Below are 21,267 nucleotides of genomic sequence, written 5' to 3' on the forward strand. Positions count from 1 at the left end.
TCATTTCCGCCTTGTTGATTAAGTGTATTGTTAATTTTGTATTAAAAATTTAAAATTAATCAAGAATGGAAGTTATCTCTGGTTATCATACTTTGATACACAGAGGCAGCTTTACATGAGGAATGCTAGCCCTAGTCAATTTCTGAGTTCAATCCTGGGTTTGTGTGGCTTCACCAGTAAAACACCTGCTTGGAAATCCTATTCATTGTGGGAATACAGTGCTTGAGTTGAATCCCTAGCTTAATATACTTGTTAACTAACAGCTTACACTGAGCTCCACTTCACTGATTATAGATTCAATACAGAGCAAGATTTAAAAAAAAAAAAAAAAAAGGATCAGACCATAACTTTGATATTCCTTTCTTTTTTATATTTCCTGGCGCAGGCCTATTAGCCAAATTGCCTGTTTAACCATTTTTTCTTTTTTTCTTTTTTGCCCCTCTCTCCCAGTGTCCCATTTCTTGATTTGCTCCTGTTGTTCGTTCACCACTCTGCTGCAGCATTAAGCAGTTTATTTTAGTTGATAGACATTTTTTCTTCCATGTCCATTGTATCTTTCTGAAATACAGAGCTAGTATGAAAAAGAGGCTTCCTTTTCATTTTGAAAAACCTAGAACTGACTTAATTATTTTAGATTTTCAGCGTTTCTATTTCTCGGTGAATTAGGGTGGAATACAGGATTTCTTTATTATTGTGATTGCGGTGCATGCTGCAGGAATATAGCCAAGTAGAATCCCTCTAAGCTAATAGTCACAGTGCTGCTTGTCATTGTCTCCATTTTCCTCTGTACAGCAGGGTCACCTAAAATATTGGGCAGTGTATGAATTTCTAGATCTGAAGTAGTTATATTTCTGCTCTTCTTTGCAAGTCGTAGTTTTGAATTCTGATTTTTCTATTTTTTCCAAGCAAACATTGCATATTATCAGTATAGGTAAAATACTAGTTTTTAAAAAGCTATTCATTTAAAATATAATAAGTAAAAGGAAACATGGAAAGAAGAGGATTGGAGAAGAATGTATACATCTCAGCTAGAGCCTAATCCAAAGACCGAGAAAGTCAATAGGAGTCTTTCCATTGGTTCAGTGGTTCAGAATTAGGGCCATTGCTTTGTAGAAAATTTTGTCACATATTACAAGAAAAAAATAAGATTAAAAAAGAATAATATATATTCAAGTAAATTGTGGGTATGAAGATAAAATGCTGATACCAAAGTTAGACCAACAATTAAACTGTTGTGAATGTGAATTTGGAGCCTCCACTCTTCAACATCCACGGTGTGTTTTTTAAAGAAAGATAACTTGATAATATTTATAGTAAGAACTTGCTAAGATAGCATAGCAGGCTGAATACAGGAGACAGCTCTTTGCAAAATGGTTAATATGCCTTATTGGCAAATCATCAGGATTGCAAGTGTCATTGTTACAGCTCAGCTTAAATATATATGAATTTAAAACCTAAGTATTGTGACTAATATTTATTTCAAAGTACAGAATGTGTCACAGCAGTAGGGCATCCTATTATTAATGCAGTAAACTCTTGTTGTAATACTCTTTGGTCTGAGGCTGCTGTGCTTCAGTTCCCATTTATATAAAACTAAAAGTAAAACATGCCTTTTTTTCAGCTGCATCTTGCCGTAACATGTGAAGTGACTGGTTCCCAGAAACATCCATATGGACAAGTTGTTCCATATTAAACCATCACAATATAACTTTGAGCTGGCCATTAGTGTGATAAAGATCCTGGTGAAAGTATCACATTTTTGAGGCTGTTTTCACTTAAAAAAAATAATCAAGTCAAGGCATGGTTCTGCAAAGTAATTTGTGTAATCAGAATTTCTTAGTGTAGACTAGAGAAACTCACTAATCCTTACCTGCTCTTGCTACTCCACACAATTGATGATGTGTAAGGGGCAGAGCTGGGCCTTGCTCTGTTTTAAATATCCTGTTAACATTGGACTTCTGTATAAATTTGCATAATAGTTTGTAATACTCTGTCAACCAGCATTCCCTTTCTTTGCCATCTTATGGTTCTGATCCTGCTTTCACTGGAGTGATTTGCAAAGAACTCTTTGACCTCAGTGGGGACGGAATCAGGCCCTATAAGAAGGGCAGGAGGGAATTTGGGCAGCAGAAGAAATACAAATGACACATTTTCTTCGCTTTGCCTTTTTCTCCCCCTGCCCTCCCAAAGTGGCACTTGCTGAAAGGGGTATTTCAATAACTTGAAAACCAAGGGCATCCACACTCAGTGTTTACAAAAGACTTTTCTTTCTTACAGAAAGCTCTTAAAAGCCATTCAGAAATATCAGTTTATGGGAAGTAAAAATGAGCACCAGCTATTTGGTTACCTTTACATCTTGATGTTCAAATAACTGAAACAAATAAGCTCGTGAGTTCTTAAAGCAAAAAACCAACCAACCAACCAAACAAAAACCCCTTCCCCCTTAAGTTTCACATTTTAAATAGTATTTATTCAGGGAGATGATGTTCCTTCCTTCCCTAAAATTTGCTTAATTAGGCCAGGATATGAATCGCACATGTGTTCTGTTGTCTTTTGTTTTCTTTTTGTTTTTTCAACTAAAAAGAAAAGTGAACTTCCCACCCTTTCTGCCTTTTCCAAACCTCTAGTTTGTAGTCGTACTGATCATCAATATTGCAAGCCCTGACACTCTGCAGTACTGTCACTGTATATACTGTGAAGGCAGTAAAAATGAGCACTAATCAATCTTTCCAGGAGAAGCAATGAGCATTAGAAGGCCACTATCCTGTGACTAAACACACCCCTTTTATGGAGTGTTGGTGCTAATAAAGGACAGCTTATTACTGAGGCAGAGACCAAAGCTTGGGTGAGGTCAACCATGACTGGCAGTCATCAGTCATTCTTAATGATACTTTTTCCCGTGCTTTCTAAGGGATTCTGAGCAGAGTGCAAATCATTCGGGGTCATCCATAGTTCATGTACCCACAGATGGCAAAGGTTTTGAAAGACTTTAGTTTAAACTTGTGTTTTAAAAAAAATATTTTTCAAGTAGGCAAAAAATCGAAAACAAAACAGATTTTGCTCATTTGGAATGTTGTATTTTCTTTTCGCCTAATAGATATTTTACACACTAGAGTGCTTGTGCATTATAAAGAACTACATAAATTTATTTTTATGACGTCTGTCTTCTTTAATTATTACCTTTGATGTCTATTGGTGACTAAAAAGAGCTTAACAGGATTTCTCTCCCTTCTTAAATTTCGCAAAGTGAAACCCAGCCAGTCCCTGACAGATGTCTGTTCCTCACCTTCAGGATTATTTTATAAATCCCTTTCTGATGAGCGGAAGTGTCAAATCAAGGACAGGTCATAAAGTAAAAGTATAAACCTTTTAAAGGGAGACCTTGGTAATATATAAACATTCTGCACACTATCTGAATTTTTTTATGGACTTAAAAAAATTATATTTCAGCAAAAGGAAGGCAAAAGTTTAAAACACCAGCCTCTGTGTGTGTGTGTGCGTGTTTTAAAATGCACCATTTTCCCTTATTCCTCATCCTCCTGCCTATAGCCAACTTTAACATGTTGAGAAAATAACTGTGCTGTCTATAGGGGTTGTCACTAAAGTTTGAGTTTCATATGCCCTGCTCATTTCATTTACTTTGAAATTTGTGATGATGTTTTTTAAATTCCCTAATTAAACCATCTTTGTAGCACCTTTGAATTGGAGGCTAGGGATAGCTTCTGTGATTTAGAGAATTGCTGTAATTTTTAAACTGGTTGAGTTTATCTGAGATTTTACTTGTAGTAAACTGAGTTTAATTTTACTTGTAAAGGCTGAAGTCAGTTGAAATCAACATCTTCGGGGTTCTTCTGTCAATTCCATGTCACCACATATAGAAACGTGTTGCTTTGCATATAAAATTCTGAAGTTGGACTGGTGTGCATATGTATGCATATGTATGTTATTTAAGCTCTGGCTACAGTATGTGGTGTCAGTGCTTGGGCAGCATTAGCTACATCCTTTCTGCCTTCACCTTTGTGTTTGCTGAAACAAACTGGCTATGTACCCTGCACATGAAGCAGGGAAACACGGCTTCCTTTAATTAACATTAAGTATTTGTCTCTTACAGTTCGTTGGTACAGCTCCTAGCACCATAGTATCCCGATCCTCATTATGACCTCTGTGTGTTATTGTATTACAAATAATATAATAATAATACAGCAGGAAAGAATTACAATTTGAACTCTGCATCATACGCATGCATGGAGAGATATTTCCTGCCACAGTCTGTATTGGTTGATGTTGTGACCTGTTATGTTCTTTAGTTAGGCATGTGCATCTTTTTAATGTCATAGTTATAAGCTACAGTCACCTGTATCTTACCACAGTTGTCCCCTGTGTTTGAATTGTCTAGAGGTTGAGCTGGTAAAATGGATTTCCGGGGTTACGTATGTTTGGCATATGTAAATTCTGATTGAGAAACAAATGACTAAATAATACTACTGCCTGTGATAAGAAGTGGTCCTTCTGAAGCACCAGTTCAGGAAAGCATTAAAGCACGTGCTTACATGCTTTCCTGAACTGAAGCCTAAGTGCCTGATGCTGCTCTTCTTGAAATCAGTGGCAAAAGTCCAGCTGACTTTAACAGGAAACTGACCTGGTCTGATGGCCCAGTCCATCAAGTGACTGCATGTGGTCACAGGGTTGCACCCGCGCATTCGTCTGCATGGTCAGCGTAATTTACCTCTGTGCAGAGGGTCCACACAAGGCTGTATGCATCACTTAAGTCCCACTTCAGCTTAGTGTTTAAATGGTATTGTGAGGACCTTCTGCACAAAGGGGCGGGGGGGGGGAAAGAGGGTGAAATTCACACCTGTGTGAAATTACCCTCTGTGCAGATGGTCAGCTGAAGGCCCAGTAAACACGGGGAGTGAGATTTAGGCACTATATAGACTTTATGCTGGCCCTCTGCACCGAGGGATGAAAGTCACCCTGCGGGTGAATTGCATTGGAAGAGAGGCCATTATATTGTCCTGCATACAGAGCACAGACAAACAGCAGCATCTACTCTAGGACTGTATCCTTTCCAGGTGACATGTAAGCTCAGCCTTTCAGATATGTTTAATGCAATCTGTTTAATATGGCATCCCTGCCCCCTATCCATCGTTGGTATTTCAGTGGTTTTTATTTTTTAAGCTGAAATCTTTTATTTTGTCTTTAGAACCTGGTTGAATAGGAATCGCTTAGTTTATGCAGCTTTGTGCTTTTTCTGTACAGCTTGTATCTGCATGAATGTGTTGCAGCCCGATGTGAGTTCATTCGATTAAATAAAATGCTTAAATTGTAATCCGTGCAAAATGATCATATTTGAAACACTTGATGTCTCGGTAAGAATCCATTTAATAGTGATCAGATTTAAATGATTTAACACAGTAGTGGTGGTAGGAGGTGGGGGAGGAAAATACCGTTTCAAGACATTCCTCTGTGTGTGTGTGTGTGTGTGTGTATATATATATATATATATATATATATATATATATATATATAACAGATTAAACCAAATTCAGATATGTCTCTGTGTCTCTTTTTTTTAAAGCAGTCAAAAGATATACTGTATCCCCAGTGAAAGGGTGCTTTCAATCCAGTTATCCACTTTACCCAGTCTCAGTTTCCAGAACCTTCCACACACCCCGATTGGTTAAACCACTAAGCCTTTGATTCCTTCCTGATTACACTATGCAAGACATCTATCAAACACTGTCTTATCTGTTTGTAAGGCAGCTCAGGCCTCAGATTTAAGTCATGGGTTTTGGCTACAAGTTGGAGTGTGATTAATAATTGACTAATGTAGCTTTTATTTATCACAGGCTAGCACATTTCACCATTACCAAGTTAATTTATGTTAAGTGTAAGCTGTCGTTCAATCTGTTTTTCAACTTTTTTTTAAAATCCTAAGTCTATCTTTCACTTTTTGAGAAACAAAATCCTTATATAGGGCACAGTCTTACTTGGTGCCAAAAAGTTGATTTCCTTTTCAGTGGAGTCATACATCACCAGCCCTCCCAGCTGCAGTGTCAGCCTCTGACAGAATGACATGTGTCATTTATCAAAGGGGCCAGGCCGGGCCTTGGGAAACGTACGACAAAGCCTGAGAGAGTTCATTTCGCAGTCCCCTCCTACCCTCTGTGAGACTCTTGCCAGGAAAGCCTGTGATGTTTCTGTCTTCACAGCATTACTGTAAGTCCTTCAACCTTCACAGAATTAACCCTCACCACCGCACCAACCAACCATCACCACTACCACAGAATCTACCTCAAAGAGTTCTGAAACCCAAATGCAGAGCCCATTATAGTGCACAGAAATAACACAGATAGGGCTGCAAAGTTATGTTCCCTGATCTGTTTCTCCCCCGACTGCTGTAAAGTACTTATTTTTTCCCCCTATAGATTGTATGGTATAAGAATTTAGAAGTCCTAGGTTTTCCTACAGCAGGACAAGGTCAAAGACATAAAGAATAAGGTAATAAAGTATTTCAGTCGTGAAAAAAGGGTAGCCACTGTACTGTGCACAGGTAGAGATTTGTGGTATGTGTGTGAGAGAGGCTGAGTTTTCTTCCGTGTTCCACCTGTTTTACGTTTCCTTGTGCTGAAATTAAAGTGCTTTATAAAAGAAAATCTCCGCTACATTTTAGTGTTTGAGTCACACAACACCTGCATAAAGGGAGTGACCTTGTTAGGACTCAATACTCTCTCTGTGTAAAGTATTTGAAAAAGGGGGAAAAAAAGAGAAAAAGCTGATTGTACTTAAGGAGGAAAAAAAAACCCAGCTTCCCCCTCCAGGTGTCACTTGCCCTGAATTGTTTAATTTCTGCAATCCTCTGTCCTATAGTCAGATGATGGAAAAAAGAGGTAAAGCAGAAAATAATGTTTTGTCAAACAGAGGAACATGTCAAAGTATAAAAATATATTTGCTGACATAAAAGTTGTTTTTTTTTTTTTAGTGGCTGAACTTTACATGTTGAGCATGTACAAAGATTGTGAGCATGTACAAAGATTGTCCCCCCCCCATCCCTCTTCTTACTTTTCATAGTTCCTACCACACTGAAGTTATTTAGAGCATCAGATATTATTTAAAGAGATAGCTAAGGAGACTGTAGCCTCAGCCAGGAACTTTCCAGAAAGGAATCCTATAAATTAGCCATTGTTCAGGAATGGCTGTTTTCTAGTCAGGGCTGGTCCTTTCATTTGTCTACATAAGGCTAATTTATTTTTGCAGCCAGATGTGGGCTGACAGCCATCACTCAGAGCTTCCTTCCCCCACTGTTAGCAGGTCGGGAAAACAGTCACGTTTCCCATTTTACAGAATCCCCATCAACATTATTGAAGATGGATGTATCTTTAAAGCAAAGATTGATTGTGGATATCGGAGTTATGGTATCATTTATCATGGTGAATATTATTTAGACTTGGATTGTACAAGGCTGTAACTTGAGACACAGCCAGGGGAGGGACAATCTGGAAACGAGGATCCATGAACTTTAATGGATGGATGCTTTTTCAAAGCTCCACTCACTACAGCATGATTTACTTTTCTTACAGAAAGGAAACAAGCATTTCAGATTTAAAGGGCCAGCACTCTTTCTTGTCCTCCTTAGCAGGTCCTTCACTGAGGCATCAAAGATGTAAATAGAGAGATTGTGTATGACTGGTATATGTATATATGTAATCCTAGCTTAAACATAACATATATGGTACATTAAAGAAAGTGCAGTCAAGACTCTTGGATGTCTGTGTTGCCTTTGCTCTCAATCATGTCACTGTTTGACACGACTGAGCCATGCTGCCACTTAAGAGTACTTTTATAGGGTGCCATGATCTGAAATTCTGGAAGCTTCAGATAAAAACCATGATAACTAGCATGCCACACTGTTACATTGGTTTATGCTTGGAAAGACAAGTGGAGTCTAAATTATGTATACACTCCCTGCATGAGGTGTCCTACAGATATGGCCAGCTGGTTGGTACCTGGTGGAGCATCTGAGAAATATGGCAATCCCAACAGCCTGATTGGGATTGTTCACTATGTATAATATAAAATTCCTGCATATTGACATATGTCCAGTTTATGGTTGGTGGCCTGATTGTGCAAAGGGACTTTCCTACAGGTTTAAGAACTTCAGGGTGAACACTTGACCAGTTGCTATTTTAGTTTGCTGCTTTCATGTGATGTTTGGAAATATAGATTTGGATTTTGTAGGTGAAAATGTAGCTGTACTTCCAGGGTATATGTTCCAGAAAGCCACCCTCAATCCTCTGAAAAGAGAATGTATGAAGAAGTGGTTTGGCTGAGATACTTTTATTTACATAGCTTCAGCAATGGTTTGTTGAATTCATTACAGTATATTTCATACTTTAGAACATGACCTTTTTCATGTTTGATTTTTATTTTTCATTAAAACTAATTAGCTTTTAATTCTTCTGAGAATGTTCAGGTGAATTTAGTGACTGGTAAAGCTTAGGGAAGTTGGTGACATACAACACTGATTAGTTCCAGATATAGCACAGACAGGTGTTGTGCAAGCCTCTCCCACACATTTCTGCCAATACATCTCAATCTCAGCCTGCAGCATTCCTCTTATTCCAGTGTATGCTTCTTATGAGAAATTGCCCATTGTATCTTTGACCATTAGTGACATGGACTGACATTTACTAGGAATAAGGTGGAGCTCACCAAATTCATTTTCACTTGGGAACTCATTGCCTGACTAACATTTGAGCCTTCATTTCCAGAAGGGAAGTACTAGTGCCCTAACTTAATGCACCACCTACCTCCCTGTTTTCTTCTTTAAACCAAATCAGGGATCGCTTTACTGTCATAAACCAAAGTCAGTCAGAGAGCTTTCGTATGAACAGTCATGCTCATGAGTTTTAAAAAACCAACAACAATGGAAACAATTATGAACATCTGTTTTTGAATGCACATGTATTCTGTACATAACAATCAGAGAAATCCCATTATGTGGAACAATAAGGGGAATTTCCCTTTCTCTCGGAGCATTCTCTTGAAAGAATATGGTTTGCCGTTTAGATATTTTTAATCACTAGTATTTTTCTGTTAATCAGATAAATGTAAGGACTTCTGTCAGCCTGTGGTCCAGATTCTGATTTCAGGAACACTAATGTAAACCCTGAGTAACTCCACTGACTTCTGGATTTAGATCAGTGTAATTGAGATCAGAATCAGGCTCTATAGAGGTCTAGTATATTTACTTACACATTAAAAGTATTTTTCTCCTCATTGAGAAACATATGAAATGTCTTCAAACAGGAAGCAGTTTATCAAATTCATATTAATCACAGCATCAATAATGTTGACCGAGGTCAAGTCATTACACTAAATATATTGTAACCATTATTAATACACGTAGCCCAGTGCCATAGTTATGATATAAGACTGCTGTTTCCTGATTAAAAGCTGTTTGGTGATGCAGAGATTCCATACAGATTCTCTTTGCCTTGTGGTGACTGACAGTAGCTTCTGGTATGCTGCTTTCTTCTGACAGTGGAGTATATTAATATGAACACACCTTACAGAGGGGCCTCCAAGAAGTGCAGAAAGCACAAAACAAAAGTGTCTAATTTCAGCAGCCACAACTGTGCATCCATAAGGTAGCCAAATTTATCATGGCATATTACAGAGTGCAGCAAATGTCATGAAAACCATTGTTTTTTATTTTTTTCCCTGAGAGTCTGAATGAGGTGATTTATGGTAGTTATCCATCTTAAGGGTCATCCATCAAATTTTAGTTGCTAGGCAATCAAACCAGCAGCTGTTTGCTTTGAATCAAGCTGAAAAGTTGTCACTCATCACATGCAGGTATGACCTTACTGGTTAAAAACATTATCATGCATGCAAAATTGAAGAGAGACTGTCAAGCTCCCTTCCCCCCTAATTTGGTGCATTGTTTGCTTTAAGTGTCACATTTAACACAAGTCTAGATCTTTTAAGGCAATATTTTAAAAGGTCCCAGTGTGCAACATGCTAGCTAGTATCCTTCAGGAATATTCATATGCTTATATTAAAGTTTAGTTTTTACTAACGGCAGGATGTTGTTTCCTCAGTATTTCAGAATTTTAAGGAATAGGTGTTTTGTGTTTTTTAAAATAATGTTGGGCATGTTTAGACCAGGAATGGATCGTGACTGTAAGGGGAGTAGCTGTTTAGGACCTTCCTTGCACCAACAAAAATGAGGCCCATAATTCCCAGTAGAAAAATGGTGGAAATTGTAGTGTAGAAAACACTCATGCACTTTACTCAGAGCAGCGTTAGATGACACAGTAGTTAAAATCTTCTGAAACCTGTATATTCTGTTCTTCCACCATTGCTGCCACCACTGTAGAGCAGTACTGCTGGTGATTTGCAGGCCCTATCTTTGCTAATATAGTCATGGCCTAGGTATGGCATGGGGACATGAATCAGCTTCCATTCCCTCTCTTTGGACTTTTACTGAAATCACTTGCAACTAGTTGTCCCTCAACTCTCAGCAGGGCCTCATAGACCATTGTTTCTTGTGAAACGTGGTGGGAACTGGTGCAAAGGTTTCTGGAGAGCATTTGAAGAGGGCTGATAGGAGGCTGTATTAGCAATATTGCGTGTCTGGTCTAGACACTATATATACAAGAAAGCAATATTAAAGTAGTCAGAAATACTCTATTTGTTTCAGCTAATCAGAAGTAGTATCTGTCTGCTATATTGTAATCTTGTACACTGCAGGCTGTTGATGGAGAAGTATAATATAGGTTGTCAGAGATATATTCCATATAAAAACTCAAGGAGAAGGTGTAGAATCTTTTAACCACTTATATGCTGCCTAATGTAACTGGAACATGGGTCAGAAATCTGCTTCCTGGTCCTGGGCTGCCCTTTGTACCAGATACATCCACAGTGAAAGCCTGATATTTTAACAAAATGCTTCAAAGAGTTCTGTCAAATTCTGCTGCTGCCATTGCAGAGCTGTTCTGCAGTGGAAAAGTGTTAATCACCCTAGTTACGTCTCTAGACTCTTAGTCTTCACTAAGAATAAAGGTATGTTCTTACCATGTGTTAGCAAACACACGGTAACTAACATAAGGCAAAATCATAGTGACGACAAGGTAGTTGTAATTTTACCTTGACTATGACCATGTGTGAAAACTACAACTGCCTTGTCTTCACTACGATTTTACCACATCTTAAGAAAACACTCTTATGCTGCTCAACGCTTTGGGAAGATACAATCAGACATGACTTCTCTTGCCATGCTTCGCCCATCAACAGCTTTATTAATTTTTTCTGGTTCTGTTTTTATTGTAAGTTTGGTTGTGCACATGTTTAAATGTTGCTAAAACTAATGGTAAACAACCTGGTGCTCTCAACCTATGTAGGTACTTATAGGGCTCCCGTTCCAATAGCATTTGAGCAACTTTCAAGTGTTAATGTAAAAAGATATGCACAAAGTACCTTGTGATGAATGTATCGAGGGTATGAAAACAGTCATCACACATCCTCACCATCATGTTTTCACTTATCACGGAGCTTACACTAGGTGGCTTGTTAGCAGTTGCTAATGAGTTTGGTGTAGTGTGTAGGAGGTTCCCAGGTTGAGAACTACACTTGCAGCTTTACTCTTTCGCTTGAGTTGCTTCAATGATTTATGTATGCTCCTAAATTTATATCAGTATAATTTATTTTGGGTTTTTTTTAGATGTAAATGCAGAAAGAAATATGAATCCAAATATCTAGGTATCTAATCACCCCTCCCTGCACTGTAGTATTCCTACTAACATAGATTGGCAATGTTGTGGTCCCTAGTGGACTCTGGCTCTCCTCCCTTTCCAAGGTATAAGAACTCAGCTTGGGATAGGGTTTTCTACTCTTTCTTATTTTAAAATAATAATTACTACAGATGTGGAGGGGATGATATGTTCATGTAGGCTGTAGAGGCAATATAAGATGAAAATGGACCGCTTGGGACAGGTTCCACTACCTTTGCTCATCTCAGGTAGTATCCTGATTGCAATGGAACTATTCCTGGAGTAAGGTGCTACTCACTGTGAGGAAAGGTGGCAGAATCTGGTTCCTTGAGAGGTTCTAAGCTAAAGTACCTAGCCCTTTAGCTTTAGTATATCTCGGTACACAAAGGACTTGACCAACCCAGCACGAGGTTGAACTGAGCAAGGTATTTTGCGAGTTATTGCACATTGTGAGTTTGCATAGTGGATCAACCTAATTTTACGGTGATGACACACAGTGATTTGATAGTTACTGCATAGTAACAGTAACAATGACATACTTACCGTATGTGGTAACTCCATTGGATGCAATGGCAATTACATGGCAATTCAGTGAATGTTAACACTTTGTCGCCTGATTACTGTGCACTTAACTTGTGTCAGGGAAGTAATTAGCACAGGTGTTTCTGTTATTATGATAGTTTAGTGGACCTTGGTGCTCCTGTTTGCAGCTGTGTGGCCTGTAGATTTTCAGGGCAGTGATGTGTTCTGTAAAACGGGTAGGATTTTCCAGTCAATTTGCAGAGGTTTATCTGTTTTTCTGAGGCTTTTGGTGCTGTGTGCTTCCTTTGTCGATACATTCCTAAGGCAAAAGCATAAATAGATATCACAAGTTTGTCTTACAACTGAAGAGACTCCCACACTCTTAACCAACTGCACTGTCCAGACTCTGGAGAACAAAGTCACATGACCAAATGATGAGAATGAGGTTGACAGGAGTGGTAGGACTGGTTTTATCAACATGATGCATTCATCCCAAAATGCACTTTGGCATCTTTTTTTTTATTTTTTTTAAATTCTGTGTGTAGCTTGCTAAGTTAAGGATATCGAATCAGGTGAACATCTTACTCTTGTAATTGCCATCTGTCAGTGGCTGGGTTTCTAAAAAAATTTTCTTGCATACTTTGGATTTTTATATTTACGTTATTATTTTTGTTGTTGTTTGCATTTGTATAACAAATACTTTGGTGCCTAGAGGCCACAAACCAAGATCACCGCCCCCATGTGCAAAGTGCTGCACAAACACACAAGATTACAATCTATATAGAGATGTCAGATACATGGTAGGAGTGGAAGGAGAGGCACAAGAGAGGAGAAGTTACCCATCAGGTCAGGAATATAGCCAAGGTCCTGACTCCCAGTCCAGTACTCTATCCACTCACTAGACTGTACTGAGTACCTGGCATTGGCCACTGTTGGTAGACAGGATACTGGGCTAGATAGACCTTTGGTCTGACCCAGTATGGCCGTTCTTATGTTATTATGTTCACGCTTTCACTCTCAGCTAATTTACATTACCACTGATGACCCATGATACACTACTTTGTTTTTCTCCCTCTGTAAAGATCATGCATTTGTAAATTCAGCATACAACATTTGAGCCAGAATTTAGTTTATAACTAGTAACATGTTTGAGAAGTGCTTCATCACTGTGAACTTGCAAGTTGCTCCATCAAGGATTGTGTAGACAGGGTTAGAATTTTTGTTGGGTGATAAGATAAAAGTGACATCTTTCCTATTTTGTATTAAGGATAGTGGGAAACCCTTATCATCAGTCTTTTTTCTTCTCCTCTGCTGCATAATTCAGTGGAATCTTCTTTTAGGAGGTTCCCAACTTCTGCCAGGTTGTGGTGGCAATACAGTTCCTTTCCCCAGATGCTGTTCAGTTTACAGTTGGAGAGTCCTGCTGCCAGTCCCATATTTCTGACGTGACTGGTACTCTGATCAAACACATCTTGCCAGGTATGCCTCTTGCTCTGCACTCCTGTCCCACAAGAAAACACTGCTTGGATATAAAATATTAGCATATACAAATGCAACACGGAAAGGCAGACCCTATAACATCTGATATCTCAAAGAGAATTTATAATCTCTTATTTACACACTCTCCCATAAAGGATCCCCAGGTCTGAGGATAGGAATGTGATCATTTCACCCCCCACCTCTTTTTGTATGGATGTGTAGGTGGCTGTAGCCTTGCAGTTTTGAAGAAACTCCAGCAAAAATATATTCCGCCTGCCCTTTCCGGTCAGCACACTACTATCCTTCCATCGCTTCCTTGTTGCATGTACTGTATGTAGCTTATGTGTTCCTCACCAAAGGTCTGTCAGTTTACTGAGCTGTCAAATCCAACGTAGATTTGCTTAGATATGGGAAAATATTAGAAAGGTGCTGAACCTCAGCCCCTCCTATCTCTGTGAACTGAACCAAATTCTTTTGAACTCCTTTACTACTGAGCTTCAGTGCAGCTTCTGCACAATAGAGAATACAGTGGAAGAACTTTGAAATGACACTTTTCCACCAAAACCTTGCTCATTGATGGTGACGTGATATGGGGCAGCACCAGAGTTGTATTTTGCCCCACATTCCCAATGGGTTAGGCAACAATGAATTGGTTCAGGTGATTATTGGTTTAGAGAAGAAATTAAGGTCCAGACAAATGACCTTTCCCCCACCAGTTGTCATCTTCATTCTATAATAAGAGTCCATTAAGGGGTAGGAGAGTCATCTATACCTGAGACCCCCTTTCCAAAGAAAATTGTTCCAAAGAGCTCTCATCTTTTTCTCCTATGAACAAGATGTCCAGGTTTTCTTTAGATCAGACTCCCACATCTCCTTCCCTTTATCATTAATTACCAACCCTGCTACTCCAGTGATTTGCTGCCTTGAGGGCTCCATGTTTGCTTGACCACGAGCACACAATGCATTCTGGGATGCTTGTGAATAGTGCAAGCAAATTGGAAGGTGTGAGTGTAAGATCACAGGGCAGTGGGAAGGGCCTGCAGCAACTGACAATCAAAGGTCAGTAAAGTATTGGGAGAAGGGCAGCTGTATGGTGGGAAATGCATGAGGTAACAGTCATAGTGCCAAAAATGTCAACATAAGACATAAAAGTTAAGATCAAATATAGTTTTCTTGCATTTTTTCTGTTTTTTCCTTATTTTACAAGTTATCTCTGTCAGAGCAGTCCCTACTCAGACTTAGAACTTTCTTTTTTACAAAAAGATGGTACTGTTATTTTCTGGAGATTGGTCTCTTGTGCATTGCTTGAAATAGTGTGGAAAAGGGGTTCACCAAATGCATGGTTTCAGGTTGCAGTTAAATCAGTTTTGCTGGTAAAAGTGTCACCTTATTTAAATGTAGAGAGCTTATGTCTATGGTACGTTCTGGTGAGATACCCCTGCTTCCTGCCTCAGCCGCTCTTCTCACTTTCACTTGTGTAACTGCAGCGTCCTTGGGAGAGTTAGCCTAATATACACTGGGGTGAGATGAGAATTAAGATCCCTATTTATTACTATTTCATCCTTTTAACTACTTGCTTAATATTTTCCCCCTTGCTGTCTCTCTGATTCCCTGCATTACTATTCTTTCATCTATTTCCAACTCTTTTTCTGTGCTTTTAGGACATATTTTAGGACATAATGAAAGAAAATGGGAGTAAAAGCATACAGTGTGAGGTGGTAGTAAAACATCTTCTTAGTTCAGTGCATTGTGAAGCACAAGGCCAAAAGCTAAATAATTCTAGCCCTTGAGAAAGGTGTATATACAACCACATGCACGTTGGGGTGTTTTATGGCGTTTTGAATTCTGTTTTTCCCCCTGAAACTTGGTTTGAGTGGAAAGAGAGAGAAAAAAAGCCCTCCTCTCCCCACCCCCCTTAAAAGAGGATCAGCTGTCCAAGTCTAATTCCTTTCTCAGTGTAACCCTGGAGTAACTCCATTGTAATCAGTGTAAAACTGGTTTAAGCACAAGCAAAATTGGATTTACAGGATATTTGAACTCCTTAGTGATGAATGAAATACTTAATTTAAAAATATAATTGCAGTAACCTTTTAAAATATTTCCCCCTCACTTTCCGTGGATGTGTGGATTGGAGGATGGCAATGGAGTTTGCGGGTCTGAACTATTCATATGCACAACCTGGAACCTCCTGTGAAAATCTGTGCTCGTTTTCTGCATGCCCCTGTCACTCATGACTGTATGATTTGAGGAGGTCTGTCATGCTAGAGAGTTAAGCTTCACTTCCACCACTAAGGTTTCTCCCAAGAATCAGTAAGTTCCCTTACTTTGAGCCCATTCCTGGAAGGAGCATTCTCAGTCCCCACTGACTTCAGCATCTTGTTGGAAACTTTAATGTTAGTGGCTAGAGCACGTGATTGGGAGTCAGTAGGCCTGTTTCTATTCCTAGCTCTGCCATTGACCCACAGTGGGTAAGTCACTTCACCTCTCTGGGCGTCGGTTTTGCATTTGTAAAATAAGAATAACGATACTGGCCTTCCTGTGTAAAGTGCCTTGAGATCCTCTCATGAAAGAACACTACACAAGTGCGCAGTAATTCCTAATCCCAAAGACTGGCATGTGTACTAGTCCTGTACTTTTGGATATTGTGCCTAATGATAAATAGTCTCTTTAGTAACTAGTGTCTGAGCGCTAGTGCCCTACCCGCCTCCGACTGTGTGATTAGCACTCTGAGCTGCTGTGGAACTTGTGCTACTTCACTGTGCTTTAGGGTAGTTTGTGATTGGGAGTCTGGTGACTGGTGTGGGGCATGCTCCAATTAAATAAGTGATGGTGACACTGGTTGTTAGAGCTGAGATGTTACTTTGGTAAACTGTCATAGTTGCCTAAAAAGATTGGGCCCACTGACCTAACTGTCACCTCGTGGAGAATGAGCCCAGTCTTACATTTATGAAATATCCCTGTTTTACAACACTGACTAGAAGAAAGAATTCTGTTAAAAGTTAATGGAGGAATTCCAATGGAACCCTATTAGATTTCCCCCCCATTAAATGACTGCTATAGACTTTTTAATGGATGTTTTAACTAGGCATTGTTATCAAAAGGACTATTGCACAAATTAAAACCAGGCCCATAATCGGTGAAGAGAAGCTGGATTTACTCTTCTGCCTTTGGGGCAGAGGAGCGTGTTGACGGGGGGGAGTGAGGATTGAGGAGAGATGGAGAGAGATCCAACGTTTGCATTTTCAGAAACATAGCCCATAAAAATGGAGCAGCAAAAACCTTTCACAGAGAAATTAGGGATAAGATAATATGCTGTCTAATTTTTTCTGCTAAGAAAGATCTGAAACAAGAAAGGGATCATTTAAAAACCCATAAGAGTTTTAAATCTGGATAGCTTGTTTCAGATTCCTTTCTGTGCCAACACAGGATCTGATCCTATGAGTTGCTGAATTCTCTAAACTCCCATCAAACCCAGGGAGAGTTTATGGAGCTCTACAACTTGCAGAATCTGGACCATTGCAATCCCAGCTATTGCAATTCTGATGTTAAGCTATCTTATGAGTCTTACTACATGATACGTTTGCATGCGGTCTGGGTTTTTAAACTTCTTTTCAGACCAAACTGTTGTTTTGGTGCTGTGGTATTGAATAGTTTTCTTTTAAACATCATCAGGGAAACACTCTGTTGTCTCTGAAGTTAAAGGTGTGAAATTCTGGTCTCTGACATTCTTTACTTTACTTGCAGAATGCAAGCCTCTCTGTAGTGCCCCCTCAATAACCTCGTCTCTAACCTGGATAGATTACCCACTAGGGGTCATTTGGTTTCCATTCTAGTGTAGCCGTGGCTGCCTCATTTAAAGGGAAACTTCCACCTAGCTCTTTAAGCCCCGTATATTGTACAATGAAAATTGTATGTTCTGTTATCAAAGGTCCTCCTTGTTATAGTAACATCCAATTAACCAGCTGAAAATATGGTTAAAATAATACAGTCAGAGGAATTTCTGTTCTGATATTGGGTCCCACATATAAACAAAGCTCTGTGTGTGAGGTGAGTGGGGTTGGCACTTGGAGTAGGTATGGAGAGCGTAATGTGTGGGTCGTAGGACCATAAGGGTTCTTTCACATTAATCAAAATTCGATAAATTAGTTTTGAAGTCAAACACTATAATAACCAAGAGGACATTTGCTTTCCCTATAGCCGTTTTCCCTCCCTGTCCCCTGGAAGGATACAAAGCTTCCATTTTTATTTGCATCACCACTTGATATGAGGACAGCTTAGCACACCTTGAAGTGTTCTTTCTGACCTTCCTAAATCTAGGACATTATCCTGATACATGGCTTGATCCTGCTTACTGTACCACATGATTCCAGTTTCTTGGAAAATCAGCTGATGTGCACTACAGACAGACTTTCAGAGGGCAGGTTCAAACTGAGTACCTGACACCTTGAAGACAATGGAGGCCTAGACTACTTGACAGCACATTTCTAGTGAACATTGTCAGTTGTACTCAAATGTCCTGAAGTAGTTTTAATTTTGTGATGTGGATTATTGACCGCTGGAATAAGAATGTCAAAGCCCTTATCTCTCAGTGCTAGTAAAAACTTCAGACTGGGTATAAACTGTAGTTTTTTGGAGAGAGGAAAGGCAAGATCTTTCTTCTCTAAGGCACTGAACTGGTTTAATTGAAAGAACAATTTGATTTGCTGCAGGAGCTGCTGCTATAGTAAAATAGCTTGGAATGCTAGCACATTTTTACTTCTCTCACCCAGACCAAGGATTTAATACTAGCAGGTGAACTTCTGAAGGCTGCTATCAAGTATACAGAGACAATAACTGTCTTGGAGGTGGAACTTTGTCAATATTTTTTGCCTTGGGCCAAAAAACATTCACAATAATGGAGTGCTAAAGTCCTGCTCAAAAATGTTTCAGCTAGAGAAAGGGGAATTTATTCCAAGTTTGAGTCTGTGGTATTGCGGTATAATGTATGGTTTCTTAATTCTCCTTATGGTGTAGCATCAACAATCAAGACATTTGGGGGACACCTCAAGGCATGGTCCTTGCTCCGTTAGAACAGCAGGACCCCCTTTCGTGCACACAGTGCTGAGTACATTACTGTTTTTAATATGATATTGCCAAGTATGTTAGGCCCCAGATTTGACTTGCTGTACCGTGAAACCTGGCAGAGGATATCCTTCATATTTTAAATGTCTGTCTTGGGAGAAAATCCTTAATTATGTAACTGAAAAATTAAATATATATTTATGAAGACTCCCCTGCCTATCTCTAATGAAGAGGATGGATGATAGTAAAATCTTGGGATTGCCTGAACAATAGATGAGCATGTTATAATACCATAAAGAGAGAGCCAAGGAAGCCCTCATAAACTTATTTTACTAATATATATTAATTTTATATTACTGAGCACAGAAATACAGAGAAATATTCCTTGTTTGAAAGTAGGGGGTGTATTATTTGAACAGGTAAAAACAAATACAATTCTTGACTCCAGTCCTCTCCCTGCCCAGATTAGGGCTGTAATGGGATGTCCCAAATGCTTGTGTCTCTCAGCATCTCTTTGAAAATGAAGATTAATAGTACGAGACAGTATCTCCTTTGGAAAAACAAGGTGCCTGGGATGTTGGTGTCCTTTGCAGGAGCTGGTGGGATGTTTTCAATGATTTATAATAAAAATACATCACTTTTGTATGACACATAAGGAAGGTTCTCCTTGTATTGATTCAAACAGAACATAAGAACAGCCATACTGGATCAGAACAATGGTCCACCTAGCCCAGTATCTTGTCTTCCAATAGTGTCCGGTACCAGGTGCTTCAGAGAGAATGAATAGAACAGGGCAATTTATCGAGTGAGCCATCCCTTGTCATCCAGTCCCAGCGTCTGGCATTCAGAGGCTTAGGGACACCCAGAGCATGGGGTTGCATTCCTGACCATCTTGGCTAATAGCTATTGATGGACATATCCTCCATGAACTTAACTAATTGTTTTTTTAACCTAGTTATACTTTTGGCCTTCACAGCATCCCCTATGTTTGTTTAAAACCTGCTGCCTATTAATTTAATTGGGAGATCCCAAGTACATGTGTTATGTGAAGAGGTAAATAACAATTTCTTATTCACTATCTCCACACCATTCATGGTTTTATTGACCTCTACCATATCCCTCCGTTAGTCATCTCTTTTCCAAGATGAACGGACCCAGTCTTTTTAATCTCTCCTCATACGGAAGCTGTTCCATACCCCTAATCGTTTTTGTTATCCCTCTCTATACTTTTTCCAATTCTAATCTTTTTTGCGATGGGGCGACAAGAACTGCATGCAGTATTCAATGTGTGGGCGTATTATGGATTTATATAGTGGCATTATGATATTTTCTTTTTTGACTGCCGCTGAACATTGAGCAGATGTTTCCAGAGAACTATCTATGATGACTCCAAGATCTTTCTTGAGTAGTAATAGCTAATTTAAACCCCATCATTTCGTATGTACAGTTGGGATTATGTTTTCCCATGTGCATTACTTTGCATTTATCAACATTGAATTTCATCTGCCATTTTCTTGCCCAGTCACCCAGTTTTGTGAGACCCCTTTGTAACTCTTTGCAGTCAGCTTTGGACTTAACTATCATGAGTAATTTAGTATTGTCTACAAACTTTGTCACCTCACTGTTTGCCACTTGTTCCAGATTATTTATGCCCGGGTCTCAGTAGAGATCTTTTGGGCACTCCACTATTTAACTCTTTCGACTGTGAAAACTGACAGTTTATTCCTACCCTTTGTTTCCTATCTTTTAATCAGTTTCTGATCCATGAGAGGATCTTCCTTCTTATCCCTCACTGCTTACTTTGCTTAACAGTCTTTGGTGAGCAACCTTGTCAAAGGCTTTCTGAAAGTCCAAGTACACTATATCCATTGGCTCACCCATGTCCACATGTTTGCTGACCCCCTAAAAAGGAATTTCAATAAATTGGTGAATAGCAGTAACTAACCGGTAATTTCCCCAGTTCTTTGCAGACGGTTTTGATACTGGCACACAAAGAAAGAAGTAAACAAAAAGGAGCATGCTAATTACAGTTGCATTCTATTATCATACAAGAAAAAATAAACTAGTGTTGCCAAATAAAATGATTATTAGTATTGCACTTAGAGTCAAGAACTGGGTTTTACTAGATACCCAAGGTTTTCCAGTTATTAGAGGTACCTGGCCTTTTGTCTCAGATTCCCCTGTACATCACAGGTGTGTGGATATCTTTTATAGCTGCATGCTTTGTTGTTTGTTGTTTCTAATATATAAACCCAAGAAAGTTTGTTAATGCAGTGTTATGATTTAGATTCGACATGAACAAAAATATGGAAATTCAGAGATTCTTTCCACAACCGCTGCAAATAAGCTTTCATGTCCATGTATAGTATTTTCTCTAAGTATATCTAAAAAATAATAACAACATTGCGTTAACATAGTTTTTGGCAGTTAA

The 21,267-nt window shown here is 39.0% G+C and overlaps 1 protein-coding gene and 1 long non-coding RNA gene across 6 annotated transcripts in view; one reads left to right on the forward strand and one right to left on the reverse strand.

Annotated features, from left to right (window-relative positions):
* The window catches only part of TSHZ1 (teashirt zinc finger homeobox 1), a 54,364-nt gene that overhangs the window by 9,326 nt on the left and 23,771 nt on the right, over positions 1–21,267 (forward strand). The window lies entirely within an intron of this gene.
* The window catches only part of LOC123364756, a 125,149-nt gene continuing 115,200 nt past the window's right edge, over positions 11,319–21,267 (reverse strand). For all 5 annotated transcript variants that reach the window (XR_006577258.1, XR_006577259.1, XR_006577256.1 and 2 more), the window contains one exon: positions 11,319–12,615. This is a non-coding gene — a long non-coding RNA (uncharacterized LOC123364756). The remainder of the gene's footprint in view (positions 12,616–21,267) is intronic.

This window comes from Mauremys mutica, chromosome 2 (genome assembly GCF_020497125.1).
Source record: "Mauremys mutica isolate MM-2020 ecotype Southern chromosome 2, ASM2049712v1, whole genome shotgun sequence".
NCBI classification, from domain to species: Eukaryota; Metazoa; Chordata; order Testudines; family Geoemydidae; genus Mauremys; species Mauremys mutica.